This window comes from Colias croceus, chromosome 23 (genome assembly GCF_905220415.1).
Source record: "Colias croceus chromosome 23, ilColCroc2.1".
Taxonomy (NCBI): domain Eukaryota; kingdom Metazoa; phylum Arthropoda; class Insecta; order Lepidoptera; family Pieridae; genus Colias; species Colias croceus.
In genome coordinates, this window is record NC_059559.1 from 7862769 (window position 1) to 7880069 (window position 17301).

The 17301-nt window shown below is 36.4% G+C and overlaps 1 pseudogene; it reads left to right on the top strand.

Moving 5' to 3' along the window:
• The first annotated feature begins 12590 nt into the window (after positions 1–12590).
• On the top strand, positions 12591–17263 carry LOC123702262 (annotated as a pseudogene).
• The last annotated feature ends 38 nt before the right edge of the window (positions 17264–17301 follow it).

The window sequence follows — 17301 nt, forward strand, 5'->3', positions numbered from 1 at the left end:
AATAGCAAGAGGAACAGCATATCAAAGAACCAACTATACTAAAATGCTCACTTGTCAACGTTGCTACCTCCTAGAATAATAGGTCATTGTCATTGTAGACGATCGAAACTTAAGAAAATAAGTACAAATTATAAAAAAATATTTTTCTTTTCTGGATATCTCAAAAAATTATTATGGCACTTGCTCTGCAGATGTGCTTAAAAACATCTACATTTTATCACCTATCCAACGAGGTATAACACTCTAGGGTATTTATTGACCTCAAAGGTGAAACTTAGTTTCTAAGGCTACATGGCAGTCAAAATAAATAGCGCTTATTTAATCTAATTAATTTGACTTAAGTTCAACATCATCATTTCAGCCTACTGGCTTCCACTATTGAACATAGGCCTCCCTCGGCTAGCTACTACCTTCATGCATCCATCGATATCCTGCTATCCTGACCTAGGATCATTCAGTTTTATAGCATTTTTTTTGTTCAGATCGTCGATCGTACAAATAATGACCGTACGCCAACTATTACTTGAGCGTAAGTGACTAGTTACTGGCTTTTGTAGGAGAATAACGTTTTTGAATAAAACTTTATAGTTCATGTTCTACGTGTCCACCTCTATTTCACACACATTTTCTCATTCTTTCACGTAAGTAGTCCACTTTTCACTACACCAGTGGTTAATGTTCTTCTTATGTCGTTAGCAGCATTAATTATCCTTTCTTTGAGAATTTCCACTGACGATATGGGGTTGGGCTCACTGTAAACGAGGCTCTTCATGTGCCCCCATACATAAAAATCCATGGGGGTCAGGTCGGGACATCTGGCTGGCCAGGGTAAAGGCCCACCTCGACCAATCCATTTGTTAGGATAGTTAGTGTCCAACCATTCCCTAACGCTTTTTCTGAAATGAGCAAGGCAGCCATCATGTTGAAACCACATGTCTCGCAGTAATTGTAATGGGAGATCATCTAGTAGTAGGTATTCAAAAACGTTATTTTCCAAACAAAAGCCAGTAACTAGTCACTTTTTACGCTCAAGTAATAGTTGGCGTACGGTCATTATTTGTACGATCGACGATCTGAACAAAAAAAATGCTATAAAACTGAATGATCCTAGGTCAGGATAGCGGGATATCGATGGATGCATGAAGGTAGTAGCTAGCCAAGGGAGGCCTATGTTCAATAGTGGAAGCCAGTAGGCTGAAATGATGATGCTGAACATAAGTCAAATTAATTAGATTAAATAAGCGCTATTTATTCTGACTGCCATGTAGCCTTAGAAACTAAGTTTCACCTTTGAGGTTAATAAATACCCTAGAGTGTTATACCTCGTTGGATAGCTGATAAAATGTAGATGTTTTTAAGCACATCTGCAGAGCAAGTGCCATAATAATTTTTTGAGATATCCAGAAAAGAAAAATATTTTTTTATAATTTGTACTTATTTTCTTAAGTTTCGATCGTCTACAATGACCTATTTAGTTAACTTACGTGCAATTTTAGTCATTGAGGTCATTAAGCATCTCATTCTTCATGTAAAAAACCAAATAAATAATCATAAGAGTCAAAAAAATTCAAAATATTCAATTGAATAGCCGAAAAATTGGGCATTTTCATAAAAAAAAATTGAAACTCGAATATCTCGAAAACGGTTAAGCTTAGGAGGGGGGGTTGCATAGTGAAATCATTCAGAAATGATGTATACTACACGCCCTTAACGGATCTAGGTCGACTTTTCCTGTAACCCTGTATAGATGGACTTGCGGGTAACGAAATCTATTTGGTCGTTTCAGTTGTAGCACCCGAAAGAACTACTTGGTCTATGTCTTCGTCATAGGTAGTAATTGTACTTGGAAGGCTGATGGTTCCCTAATCATATCTTGATGTTTTAAAGTAATTGCGTTGTCATTTGATGTCGTGGACTCATTTTGATCTGTTACAGAAGAGGGCGCAAACTCAGTTTCGTCAAACAGATCATCTGCAAAGGGATATTCCTGTTGCTCTAAACCCATGCCGCTGCTTATTAATTCCATTTGTGTTTCTTGTATAAACTTATCAGTTGCTATTTGATCTACCTTACGTATTTTTTTTGTTGCCTTCGCTTTTGTTCAGAATCTCTTTTTAATGCGTTCAATAACTGTAGAATGTTAGCCCTCTATATTATGATGTAGACTGTAAGCAACATACCGTCCGATCTATCACTACATCCATACAACTTGTTTTCTGACAATACATCGCACTGTATACTGTAGTCTACAAACAGAAGTAACGAACAAGTTTAAAAACTAATCACTAGATGGCGTTACTTGTCACCAATTGAAGTTTTTTTACAAAGTCGTTAGTGGTTTGAACAAGTGCGCGCGTGCTCCGAATTGAAAATTATTTAAATATAGTGTGGGGTGCGTGATAATGAAGGTTAATTACACTAGGTACAGTACCTTTGGGTGATGCACAAATAACCACACACTCACAGTTTTAACGTTTATTACTCCACATAGAAGGAGAGAGACAATTATCAGATACAAGCAAAACTTTGGACATGAAAATACAAGAACAAAAAAGACACTGACTAGATGCGCATTCGGTAACTAAGATCGAACTGTTAATATTACAATTGTGAAGAAACTTGAAGAAGTATTCCGATCTACCCGCTGGGACCGTGATAATTTAGTCGCGGCACGCATACTACGCAAATACCGCGACTATGTCATGAAATAATAAATATTATAATTATTTTGTATAAGTGTAATGCATGTCTGTATTTCTTGTGTTTTTGTGTGATGAATGTTTGTGTTATAATTAAATACGAATATAAATATGAAATAAAATATTTAAATACTTGTTGTGTGTAATAAATACGTATGATAAAATACATACACTAAAATATTGTGTGTTAGCCACATCACTCCCCTCCAGAGACCGGGTTAAGGGCGATAAAAGTCTGGGAAGTGAACTCTCCTCCCAGCGCGAGTGGTATATGCCACAGGAGCACTGGGAAGAGGTAGGGGAGGACTGGGAGGTGGAAGAGCGGGAGAAGGAAGGTTTTCAGGAGAAGACGACAGTAAATAGGCTGGCTTCAGGCGGTCTATGCTTACCGTCGTTGACTTTCCTTTTAATTTCATTTTGAAAAATGGGAAAATCTGGGTACGTGTGTAACAAAAACAATTGTAAAGGGCTATACAAACTAGTGGATGAAAAAGATGAGTCTTATAAAATAGGGTTAACGAAAACAACCATTTTGTTGAAATACATGCCACCCTCAATAGACATTGTATATGCAAAAAGAGACCACTTGTCAATATATTGTGGAGGAAGGAAGGTGGGATTCCTCCATATAGTTATTTCGAGGCTTTATTTTCAATAACATGAACAGGTAAGTGTTTGAATATTTAATATTTGACGTTATCAATAACATTTATTTTCATTATACACCACTATTTTTTAATCAGTACAAAAAATTTTACAGGGTGTTAAGTACCTTTAACCAATCATATTTGTGTAAGAAATAATTAAAAACACTAACAAACAGAAATGTCCCAAAATTGTCCACATAAATACGTAAAAATTGTTAAACCTATTCTTAGTCAATGACCCACACTAGGTATTGTGTTGTAATTTTCTAGCGTACGATTTCGAATAGGTCCGCTGCACAGCTCCATTGATAAATTCCGGCAAACTCGCGTCGAAGCTCGCCATCCTTCACCCCGCCACCCCCTTTCCCTCTGTTGCCTGCGCCCGCGTCGCAGTTCGCACTTCGCACCCCAACGCCGAAGGCCGAACGCGTTGCGACAAACACTAAACAGAGCCTAATTGTTAGCGGAAGTGAAAACTTGCTTTTTTTCGTCGCGTTTGTTTACGTTTTTCCCGGTACAATATCATATCAATTCATATCACGGGATTATGTACTTATGCTTCGTGCGTTCTTTTTGAGTGGAGAAAATGCGAGTGCAGCAGTACGTATGTACAGTTAAAGAGTACCTGAGTCCCGAATGCTCGATCGCCAAATGTACGAACCGTGGTAAATGCTTACCAGCAGGCGTTGTCACAAAATGTTAACGTGTAATGTACTAGCGTATTTTGAAGAGGATCCTCGACTCGACGTAGTACGAATGTCAAATAACGCTGCGGTTCATGAATTTCTCACAGCGGAGTTTGGAAGTCAGTGGATCGGTCGAGGCGGGCCTGCTGCTTAGCCTCCTCGCTCACCTGATCTCACACCCTTGGACTTCTTTTTGTGGAGTGAAATTAAGTGAACAAAAGTGAGCCGGTTAGTGTCGAACAATTAAAACAGCGCATATTGGATGAGGTGAAAAGACAAAAAAACGTACCAACTTCTCTCGTTAAAAACAATTTAATAAAACGTGCACGTCTGTGTATTGATAATGGTGGTGGAAATTTTGAAGGACAATTATTGAAATACTTGTAAGGTTAGTTAAGATAATTATAAATACCAGCTGATGCTAACTTCTTAAATACGCTAAAATCGTTTTTTCTTTCAATACAGGTTAGGTATTGTAAAAACAGCTGATTCTAACTTCTTAAACACGCCAAAATCGTTTTTTCTCTCATACAGATTAGGTATTGTAAAAACAGCTGATTCTAACTTCTTAAATACGCCAAAATTCGATTTTGATATTGTTTGTTTTGTAATTACATACCTACGTACCTAATATTTTATTGTAAAAAAGTAATTATGCCGGTCCTAAGCCCGGATGAAGTATGAAGGGGAGATTTGAATTTAGGAAATTAAAATAAATAAAGTTAGTAACTACATCTCTTGTTTCATTCTATTGCCCAAGGTTAGGTAATACTATCAGTGAATAAGTGAATGAACTCTGCAATGTGTCTATGATTTTAGTGAGACTTTCATAAATAAACAAATGATTATATCTTTGCTATTTATCGATATTATGTAATTCTTACATCATATATATGATAATAAAGTATTCGCTAACATGTCCTTAAAGTTTTTGTACTGATTAAAAAATAGTGGTGTATTGATCTTTTTTTTTGAATTTGTGTTTGTTGCCCGTAAGCTACATTGACAGATAGGGGTATTATTTTGTGTGTGTATAGATTATATCATGATCACTCGATATCATGTTTCAGGGCAGCTCGTAAGCGTCCTCATCGAGTCCTTTTAGAAGAGGATATTACCTCGATGCTGCAGGATGATGATGACAGTGAGGACGGTTTGGATTTCGACGATGACAGCCTCGCCGACCCAGATTTTTCCCCCGAATTAGAAACTTTTGAAGACAATACTTCCACCTTAGATATCGACGTTGATTCTATAATAGAAACCTTAGAAAGTAACCACGAAAGCTCAGTTCCATCACCTCCAAGCGCTGAAACTGCATCACACGGTCCTCTTCCTTCATCAGCTCAAAGCAATCAATCAAATAAAACTGCAACGAAACCTACTAAATTGAATTTACGCTGGAAGAAGTAGAGCCTACAGGTAAATTCTGAGCAGCTTAGATTCAAGGGTAACATGAACTTAGGCACTGAACTTTTAGAACTAGAAACCCCTATCCAGTTTTTCTTTTACCTCTTTCCACAAGAGCTTATCAAGATGATATCAGAAGAGACCAATCTTTACCAAGTTCAGAATGATCCTAATAGCACTTTTCGTGTGACAGAAATGGATATCAGGCAATTTATGGGCGTGGTTTATCTAATGTCTCTTATCTAATTATTATTTATTTATTTATTTTATCTAAATTATTATTTATGTAAGTTCTCGATATTGAAGCATGAACAAAACGGCTTTCAAAAGGGAAAGTCTACAACACTAGCAGCATACCAACTTATACGGAGCATTTTAGAAAATATTGATAGTGGTACTAGCGCAACGGTCATATTCTTTGATATGAGTAGAGCCTTTGATTGTGTAAACCATAATATCCTTCTAAATAAGTGTGATATGTATGGAATAAGAGGACCATCATTAAATTGGATAAAATCCTACCTCGCCAATCGTGTGCAGTGCGTCGAGATTGCATATAGTGGACATGGTTCTGACATAAAAACTGTACGATCAAACTCCAGGCTCAACAGTACAGGTGTCCCTCAGGGAAGCGTGCTTGGACCGCTTCTCTTCTTACTCTATATTAACGACTTACCAAACGTAACAAACTACAAATGCACACTTTATGCTGATGACATTTCTGTGACTATACCTAATGTGACTTCGGATCTGACATGTAATTATAATTTAAATTTGACATTGAATAGAATAATTGACTGGCTAAAAATAAACAACTTGACGGCTAACTTAGCAAAGACGAAAGTAATGCAGTTTCATAATTATAAACAAAGAAAGTATAACATTAATTTAATTTACAAAGACATTATATTGGGAGAAGTCGATGAAATAAAATTTTTAGGTATAATGTTAGACAGCAGTTGCAATTGGAAATCCCATATAAATCATTTATGTTCGCGTATCAACAAATTTGTGTTCGCCTTACGTCGTTTAAGGGCCATAAGTTCTGAAAAAACTGCTCTTACTGCATACCATGGTTATGTGTCATCTATTTTAAGATATGGACTAATATTATGGGGCAATTCGACAAGTGTTAACAGAGCATTCCTAGCTCAAAAAAAATGTATTAGAGCCATTTGCGGGGTTGGACCGTTAGAAAGCTGTCGGCCACTATTTCGAAAATTAAACGTCCTGACTCTGACTTCCATGTACATACTGGAGAGCTGTATCTTCGTAAAAAAACACCCCCAATATTTCACAAGGGCGGCTAACGTGAGCATTATTCCCTCTAGAGACCCTGATAAACTTAGTATGCCACGTTGTAAAACTGCGCTTTACTCTAAAAGTGGGCCTATCATGCTCATAAAAATATTTAACCGTATTCCTAAATGTATACGAAACCAAACATTTAATGTATATAAAAATAAACTAAAGAAATGGTTGATCTTAAATTGTTTTTATAGCTTAAAAGAATTTTTTGACCATAAATGTTAATTATTATAATTGTATGTATAGCCTTTAAATGTAATTATTGTGGAATGATATTTGTCAATTGCAAAGTGATTAATTTCAATATTGTATTTAATATAAATTGAGACAGTATTTGCATGCTTTAGACTAAGCAAAACATGATGAACAATCGAAATATTTTGACATCTCTCTGTACCATAGTAAAAATCTACCTAGAAACGATCCTGGTTATGATAGAATTTTCAAAATAAGACCAGTGGTTGAATCTCTAAATGCAGCTTACAAAAAGGTTCCTTTGGAAGAACACCTCTGTGTTGACGAGCAAATGTGTTCCACTAAGGCACGGAATGTGTTGAAGCGATACAACCCTCAAAAGCCACATAAATGGGGTTATAAAATTTATGTGTTGAGTGGCGTTTCTGGTTATGCCTATAAAACAGAAATTGAAACTGGTAAGGAAAACATTACTCTTCCAGAAGAGCCAGATTTGGGCGCAGCATACAACGTCGTCATGAGGTTAGCGCGTTTAATTCCAAGGCATCAAAATTACCAATTGTATTTTGACAATTACTGTACCTCTCTTCGTCTGTTGGAATATTTGGCCAAAGAAGGCATTCACAGTCTTGGTACGATTAGAAGAAATAGAATCCCAGACTGTAAGTTTCAACCAGAAAAGATACTATTGAAAAAACCCAGAGGACATTCAGAAGAATATGTAGCTGACGTCAATGGCACCGACATTTCTAATGTGGCATGGAAAGATAACAAAATTTTCACTCTGGTTTCTACTTTTGCTGGAATACAGCCTGAAACTGATGTTCGCAGATGGGACAAACAAAACTCTAGGTACGTGAGCATAAAACGTCTGAACGTTGTAGGAGAGTACAATCGCCACATGGGTGGTGTTGACCTCATTGACAGCATCATGGCGATATACAAGATACAGTTGCGTAACAAACGATGGCAAATTCGTCTATTTTATCATTACTTGGATCTCACAATGGCAAACGCATGGTTGCTTTATAAAAGAGTCTGTAAAGACAACGGCCTTTCGTGTCGTTTATCATCAGCAGATTTTCGTCTAGATGTTGCAGTTACTCTTTGTAAATTGGGTACAAAGCCTAGTATGTCTAGTCGCCGTTCGCTGGAAAACGAGATACAAGCCAAAAAACATAAAGGACCTGCACAGCATGCACCTCCTATGGCAGTACGGCAAGACCAGATTGGGCACTGGCCCCAATGGTCTGACAAAAAAATTAGGTGCAAGTTTCCAAAGTGTACTGGATTTACTCACAATACATGCGAAAAATGCGGGGTTGCTCTATGCTATACCAAAACCATGAACTGCTTCAGGAACTTCCATCTCTCATAACTTCCTTTTATATGTATAGTTTTTAAGATTACAACTCAGTGTTGCCCCTAGGCAACGCTCCCTATTTTTCCATTTTTTTCGGAAAATAATTACAATAAATAAAAACTATGAAACACGTGTATTTTTATTTTGGTTTAATTACCCAATAACAACTAAAAAAATAAAAAACATGTTATTGAGTTATAGAGGGTTAGGGCGATTTCGACCAAACATTTTTAATAAACCCGAGTTCCAACATTCGCAACAATTATTGGTGCGATGTCTTTCGCTGAAAACTGACATCATTTTTCTGGTATCGTCATTTTTAAGACAGTATTTCATGTAATTTACTAACTTCAGCATGTTTGGATAATCTTTACTCATACTTAATACGTTTTTTAAAATGTAGTTCCACCCTTCAGTCATATATTCCGTAGATAACAATGCCATAGCACCGCACAGCACAACCACTCTAATAGTAAATTTGTTGTTAAGTAAATTACGTTTTTTTTCCCCTTTTTACGAATATTCCGCTTGACATGGAAATAGCATAGTTTTATTTCAGCATCAGGGAAGTTGTTCTTGAAAGCATTAACAGCCACTTGCTCCATATCCATTGTTATTTTTTTCGAGCAAAAGTTATCTATTTGAGATGAAACTAATTTGCAAAATAAATCATATGTTTCCGTTTCTCTATCACTCAACAATGCGTAAAGTTTGTTGTACAGGCAGGGCAGTACAAGGCACTACATTTGTTGTACTTTGAGAGCTGCCAACATCTCCGTACATCACATATAATTGGTCAAAGGGTGGAGGGCAACACTGGAAGGTTCCATCACAAAATATATGTTTTATTGCAGATAACATTTCTTTGTTTTCGTTTAAACAGAAAATTATTATACGAGGCGACGGTTTTTCCGATTCATGAACATTTAGATAATCAAACATGACGAAGTCCAAATGTGATTTAGGAGTTTCAACTTCATTCACTTTACCAAAGCACATTTTCGGAACATCTGCAGTTTCATTCTTAACTTTGTATAACGCACTTTTTAGTGATTTCAGTGATGGTACCTTTGCCGTCAAATCTATTCATTTGTTCTTTAACACGTTGCACGCTTTACGACCCACCGGTGAGCCCAGCTTACTTTTCCATTCGAGCCAAGCCTTAATCAGATAATCGGTAATTTTCATCAACTTAAAATTTTAATCCCAATGTTCATAAAATTAAGTAATTCGTATGATAAATCAAAACTAGCGACTTTTACCGTCTAGTTTTTAAGATATTGTAAAAGGCTCACGGGTGAGTCCCGTGGCCTCATGCAAAGGATTTTGTATTTTCCGTTGGCGGGGGGCCGCGGGGTCACCGCACGGCCCACGGCGCCGCACGCTACGTCGAGTAGTGAGGATCGGTTACGCTTTTTTCTTCAAAACCGGCCAAGTGCGAGTCGACTCGCGCATCGAGGGTTCCGTAACATTTAAGGTTTTCGGAATTTTTCTTTTATGTGTGCTATAAAACGTTGCTTCATGCCAAATTTCAAGATTCTAGGTCGACTGGATTTGCCCCTTTAGGTTTTGATTCCCTTGCGAGTACTTGCGAGTTTCAAAATATGCAGCTTAAATTGCTGTTTCTTTTGATTGCGTTGACATAGAAGTTTGATTTTGTTACAGCTTAAAGGTATTATAGACCTGAGTATTTGGTATGAATTTCAATTTAATACCTCTAAGCGTTTATGAGGAAATGGGTAGTAAGTTTAAAATTATTAAAAAAAATATATTATGTGATGTAACTAAAAATTTATGGTTTTCGTAATTTTTCCTTTATCTATGCTATAAGACGTTGCTTCGTACTAAATTTCAAGATTCTGTGTTCATGGGAAGCACCCTGTAGGTTTTGATTCCCTTGCAAGTGTCGAAAATTTGCGGCATAAACGGCTGTATCTTTTGATTGCGTTGGCTTAGAAGTTTGATTTTTTCACAGCTTCAAGGGACAGTAGACCTGAGTAATTGATATAAATTTCAGCTTCATACCTCCACGCGTTCCTGAGAAAAAGGGTCTTGACAGACGGACGGACGGACAACAAAGTGATCCTATAAGGGTTCCGTTTTTTCCTTTTGAGGTACGGAACCCTAAAAATGGATGATTTTGATGATTTTGAACTAACTCAAGAGGAGCTAACGCAGTTAGAAAGCATCGCAAACAACAACAACCCTAGCATTCTTACAAAAACCCGGATAAACTAGTAAGTTTCCATCGGATTTGAAAACCACGCAGTCCGTACCGGCTACTGGGCCTCGCGGCTCACTTCCATACGCGTTTTGTTTCATAGCTGCAGTCTGTGGCTTGTGGGAAGCGTTTACGTTGGACCTGTCACGCGGCTCACGGGTGACCACCATGGCTCGAATGGTCCGGTATGATAAGGCTCACCGATGAGCCTTGTGGCCTGAATGGAAATACTCGATTTTTCTTAAAGCGTTTAACGTGTTAAGGGACAAAAATATTTATCATATATGTGGGGATGGTGTAAATAAAAAGCCAAAATCGCCCAATCGATTTATTTCCCAGACACCGGTTACATGTCAAAAATACATTTCAACAATCCTCCATTACAATTACATCGTACCAAAAAACACAGTCAAGTCATAGACAACCAAAAATCTACAGTCTACAGATAACATATCCACAGATTAAATAATAGAAAAAAAAAAAATTAAAAATAAAACTAGTAATCATGAAATACATCTTAATATTTTATCCTATTCCCACATATATTTCTCGAATTGGCCGAGAATCCAATTTCCTTATTCTATCTTCGCATTATGTACTGCAAGATCAATATCGTGTTGAACAACATTCCTCTCGCATGACAGTGTGTTTCAAATAGCTCTCACAACAGAACTTTCTTTTTTGCAAGAATATATGAGATCGAGGTTCATGAATATTTACATGCAGCTATACATATATCTAAAAGGTAATTATTGTCTTAAAATAAAAAAGACAATAATGGATTCCTATATTCTCCCAAGCCTTACTTATGCAAGCCAGACATGGGTCTTCACAAAACAAGTCAAAAACAAAATTTCATCATGCCAACATGCTATGGAACGAAGTATACTGAAACTAAGAAGAATAGAAAAACAAAGGAACGTGGACATTCGCAAGAAAACCAAACTAACAGACGCACTTAATTTTGGTTTAAAACAAAAGTGGAAATGGGCAGGACACCTCTCTAGATATAAAGATGGCAGGTGGACATACCATACCACTAAATGGAAGGGCCCAATCGGCAAAAGGAAAGTGGGTAGGCAGAAGAAGAGGTGGGTGGACGATATAGAGAACATAGCAGGCAAAAACTGGATGCGTATGGCCCAAGATAGGGATCTTTGGTACAAGATGGAGGAGGCTTTTACCCATAAGGGGCCACCTAACAAGGAATAGATAAATAAAAAATAAAAATAAAAAAAATGTATATGTATATATACTTATTATAATAATAAAAGGAAAAAATAACTGAAATGTCATATGAATATGTATTTATTAATAACTAGTGGTCCGCCCCGGCTTCGCCCGTGGTACATATTTCGCAATAAAAAGTAGCCTATGTCCATTCTCGAGTATCAAAATATGGAGATACCAAATTTCATGCAAATTGGTTCAGTAGTTTAGGCGTGATTGAGTAACAGACAGACAGACAGACAGAGTTACTTTCGCATTTATAATATTAGTATGGATTGTAAGGTGGAAATAAATAAAGCTTATTATTATTATACATATACCGGTTCAGGAGGATGGATGTTGTACAAACTATGCATGAAAAGAAGCTGGATAATTTAAGGCCAAATGACTGAAGAAGTTGCGTCCCAAATAGCCTATCATAGTATATTTGGAACCTATAAAGAGGATCTAAGCATCTTATCCCAAATAACTAAGACAGGGAATTGGTATACGAGGGAGGAAACGGGCAACGCATACCGCGGGATGACATTAGGAAATGCTGTGATGCTTAAACTCCCTTTCCAGACCATGTACGCTAAGATGTCTTGTGCTAATCAAACAGGAATGTTGTCTGGAGTGTACAACCAAGTTAGCTGTCTTCCCTGTTTTAGCGGACCTAGAGTTCAGACATTCGGGGAAGACTTCTTCGAACATATCGAGAAGAGGCGGGTTGTTGGCTCAGGAGGCAAAAATCTACAGCAGATAGTGAATGGCTTAACTGCAACACTGGAGGAAATACACCAACAGATAAAGAAGTGGTAAAGAAACAGAAAAAGAGGTGGTAGAGTAAAAATGGGCACTGCAGTATGGAGGTCCATGGAGACTTTTGATGTTGGGGTTCCTGGAGAGGAGTTAGAAATTTATTTATTAAATGATGGAGGCCCTCCTGGAGCAGAAGGAGTTGCCCATCCATCGGGCTGGATTCAAATGAATATATTTACCGATTGGTTCAAACATTTTATAATCCACACAAATCCAACACCAGAATCAAGAGTTTTACTGATTTTAGATGGACACTTCAGCCATACCAGGAACATTGATGTAATAGACCCAGCTAGAGACAATAACGTTGACATTATATCTTTACCACCTCATACAACGCACAACGCACAAGATGCAGCCACTAGACAAAACATTTATGGGACCATTAAGAGCATATTATAGTGAAGAAATACGAATGTGGATCAGGAACAACAACAGAACACTGAGTCCTTTTGACATTATGGAGCTATTTGGGAGAGCTTATATGAAAGTTCAAACTGGTGAAATTGCATCTAATGGATTTCGTGTTACAGGACTTTGGCCATTAAATAAAAACATATTTAGTGATGTAGATTTAATTGCAGCAGAACAAAACGCTGTAAAAGATGGATGTACAGAAATTCACGAAAAAACAACATCTCATAATGAAGATATGTCAGATAATAATCTCAGATACAGATATCTTACTGGACAGATATCTTACTGGACAGATATCTTAGCGAATCTTTGCTTCCTATAGAACAATGCCCTTACGATGAGTGGTGAAAGAACAAAGAAAAATATCCAAGTCTTGGCATCCTAACACGTATAGTTTTGTCTTTCCTTGGAAGTTCTGTTTACTCTGAACGATTGTTTTCTGAGGGTGGTAATTTGTATGAAAAAAGAGAAACCGTCTTTTGCCAGAAAGAGCAGAGGCGCTAGTGTTCATGCATCATAATTTGCCTAAAGTTAATTTCCAATACTAAGACTGCTACTCATAGTAACAACTAATATGACAACTTTTTCAACGTTTTCAATTTAATTTAACCTACCTACAGATATACCTAGTCGCTCTTATGATTATTTTTCGTGTTCCCTATGTTAAAAATAAATGATGGATTTGGTAACATGTTATGATTACCTAACATTATGTATGATTAAAAATAAATAATTATTTCCTTTTCATACCTAATTCTGCGCTTTATTTCATTAAAATAATATAATTTCATTGACTTTGAATACTCAAGAAATTATAAAGTTTGTGACTTCATAATACATTTCACCTAACTAAACCTATAATTAAATAAATTATTTTAATTGAACATAATTACTATCGATGCTCATTCTCTCTCGCAAGGGATATCGGCGTGATATGTATGTATGCTGGTCCACCTACTACTATGACGATGATGTAACGAATTTCGGCCGATTGACGAAATTCGGTTTAATGTGCCGAACTTCGGCCCATCCCTACAAATTATCTAAGTATAAACATTGTTATGTTATTACTTTGCTATTATGTATGTAATTTTAACTTGGTTTGATATGGCATATTGACGGGCAAACTAAGGAAAACTTAAACGAAAATTTAGAGTGACGTATATACCTAATTGTATTCCAGTTCTAAGAAAATACCAATCACCATCGGAAAGGGAACTAATCGTGGCTCTAGTACGAGACCGACCCATTATTGAAGACAAGCGTACTAATTCAAAAATATTGAATTAAAAAAGCAAGCTTGGGACGACTTGACTGCTGCCTTCAACTCACAGCCATATTATGTTTCACAAAGAAATAACATTCAGTTGAAGAGATGCAGGGAAAACATAAAAACCCTCAGAAAGAAGGAGCTTAACCAAGAAGCTTCAAGCATGCGACTTACCGGGGGTGGGCCTCCTGATGCAGGACCAAATTCTGACAACTTGGTTGACAATTGACATCATCTATCCCTTTATAGATTTAAAAGTACCAAATGTCATCGACTCCAATTCTATTGAAAGTAAGTTTACTTTAAAATTATTATAAGACTGTATATATTTATTTATGCCACAATATTTACCTACATAACCTATTGCCATTGTAATAAACATTGTTTCGATTTAAATGGCTAACCTGCTTAACCAATCTTTTCTGGTCATCTGCTTAATCAATCAAAAATGTATATAACAAATAGTGTGTAAATAAACATATGTATTTGATTTATATTTTCGGGCAATATTCTGTTAAAACACTTTTGTATGGAAATACTACCAATATTTCTTTAATAAATCCTCACTATACAGGGTTACTTGTAAAACACCAGCAACCTCGCAGGACAAGATAGCTAACATCATATGTAACAACATTTGTTCTACGAATTCAGTATTGAGCGACTTGAATGTAGAGATAGAAAACATGTCTCAACATGGTATGTAATCTTTTACTTTTTGTTTTCATAATCATATTGTCTAGGGCAGCAGATATGTCATGTATCTGTGTGATAACACTGTGCTACTGTACAGGTACATTCTACGTACCTAACAGCCAAGATAACAGTTTTAAACACACAGCATTTACACAGCAAGTGTGTGATTTGTAGCTATACCCGGCGCGGCCTAAGATGATCCCTATGACACTGACAGTTATTCTCAAGAGACAAACTTGTAATGGCGTCACCATTAAATTAGAAACTTAATGGAGGCGTCTAAAAATGGCATTTATTAATTTTTACGTAGCTTTATCCTATTACAATGATATTCCGTTGGAATTATAACAATCCTTATCATTTACGAGAAATTATATCAATCTGACTTTACGTTTACGTCCTTCAAAACTTACATCGTTGGCATTTATCGACTAGTGCGGAAAGTATCGATAAACAAATTTCGATAATGGAAACGAGTTCACATTTTTTCCATGCTTAAGCTATAGTTCATTCACTATTGAATGGAACAGAAGCTCGCAGCATACTTAATTAATAATTACCGTTCGCGTTAATTTACTTACCTATGATAATATAAGTTTTTTAGAAAAATTAAATGGGGGATTCCATTTTCATGATAAAATAATATACACTGTGTTAAACGGGTTAAAAATTACGAGAAAATGATAAGGTGTATTTTTATGTTTTGGAAAACTTTCGTTTTACTTACCGTTTCGTTTACATAATAGACGTTAAAAATTCATTTTATAGTATTTGTAAAAACATGTTTACCGAGGTGGCTGAATGCAAACCACGCCTTTGCCTATAAAATAGTAAAGTATCGACACGATCCATCATACGAGCAATCACTAAGACGAACTGTCATAGGGATCATCTTAGGCCGCGCCGGGTATAGGTATTTTTATAGTCAAAAAAATGTTTTGTTGCAGATATTTTGACTGTGGTGTTTGAAGAGTGAAAACATTCCGCCTTCATTAAAAAGGAAATTAAACGACATGGATGGCACAAGTAAGAATCAAAAAACCAGTCTACTAGTCTCCTCTAAATGTTACTTGTTATGTTTACTTGATTTGATTGATATTCATGTACTATATGTATGTTCTACGTAAAAAGAATTGCAAAGAAAGTATGGTGGAAGACATTACAAGTAATGAAGAGCAAAATGATCTCCGTTCTCTACAAAGACAGAATATTAACCACTTCAGACCATCAAGTGAGTAATATGTAATTCATACTGGCTTGGTGAAGTAGCGGTTAGTGATGTTGACTGCCAAGCCAGAGTTTGATTCCCACCCAGGTTGACCTGATTGAATGTTTGAGCATTTGTGTGATTAATTTGGATGTTTGTTCTGTGTCTGGGACCTGGGTGTTGTCACTTAATATAAGTATGTTTTGAAAAATATTTATGTACTTATATTTTTTGGCTGTCTGGTTACCATAGCAAAAATGAAAGCTTAGTTTGGGATCAGATGTCCCAAAATATTTTATTTTTTTAGTATATACATATATACTATGGTATTTTATTATAGGTAAGAACTTACCTATTTTTATTTATATTTCAGGTAGTAAAAAAATAATGTCTGAAACACAGGCTCGGATAACAAGAACAGAAATCAACATCCAACATGACCAGGCATTATTTGAGCAGCGCTTGGAGAGAGAAAGAATTTTGATTCAACGAGAAAAGAACACACTTGAATTTGAAAATATTAAGGTCTTCACACACAGCAGCTATAATGTAAAGATGTACATTATAGCACGATACATCTCATTACATCTTTCCATAGAAATCGTCAGGAGACCACACACGACAGCTATAATGTAAAGATGTACATTATAGCACGATACATCTCATTACATGTTTCCATAGAAATCGTCAGGAGACCACACACGACAGCTATAATGTATATTTTTACATCTTCGAATCTTAAAATACAGAGCGATACGAAAATATACATTTATATTTCGATACATCCTAATACATCGCAATACATCCCAATACATTTCCATTATATCTCTCTTTGAAAAGGATGTTCAAAAAGTTAGACAGAGACACACACAGTATAGTCTGTTTCAGTCACTCAGTCAATAAGTCTGTTGATTGACAGTTGCCTGTTCCCCACAGAGCAAAGTAATATAATATATAGGGTACTGTTCCCATCCAGAGCCTTCGAAGAGCGGACGTGTCGTAAAATCATGGAACATTTAATAGAAAGCGTGCGTAAGTATCCATGCTTATGGAAAGTGGATTCACGTGATTACAAAGACAATGAGTTAAAAGAAGCTGCGTGGCGAGAAGTAATAAAGGATTGTGATTTGCCAAACAGTAAGTACCTACCA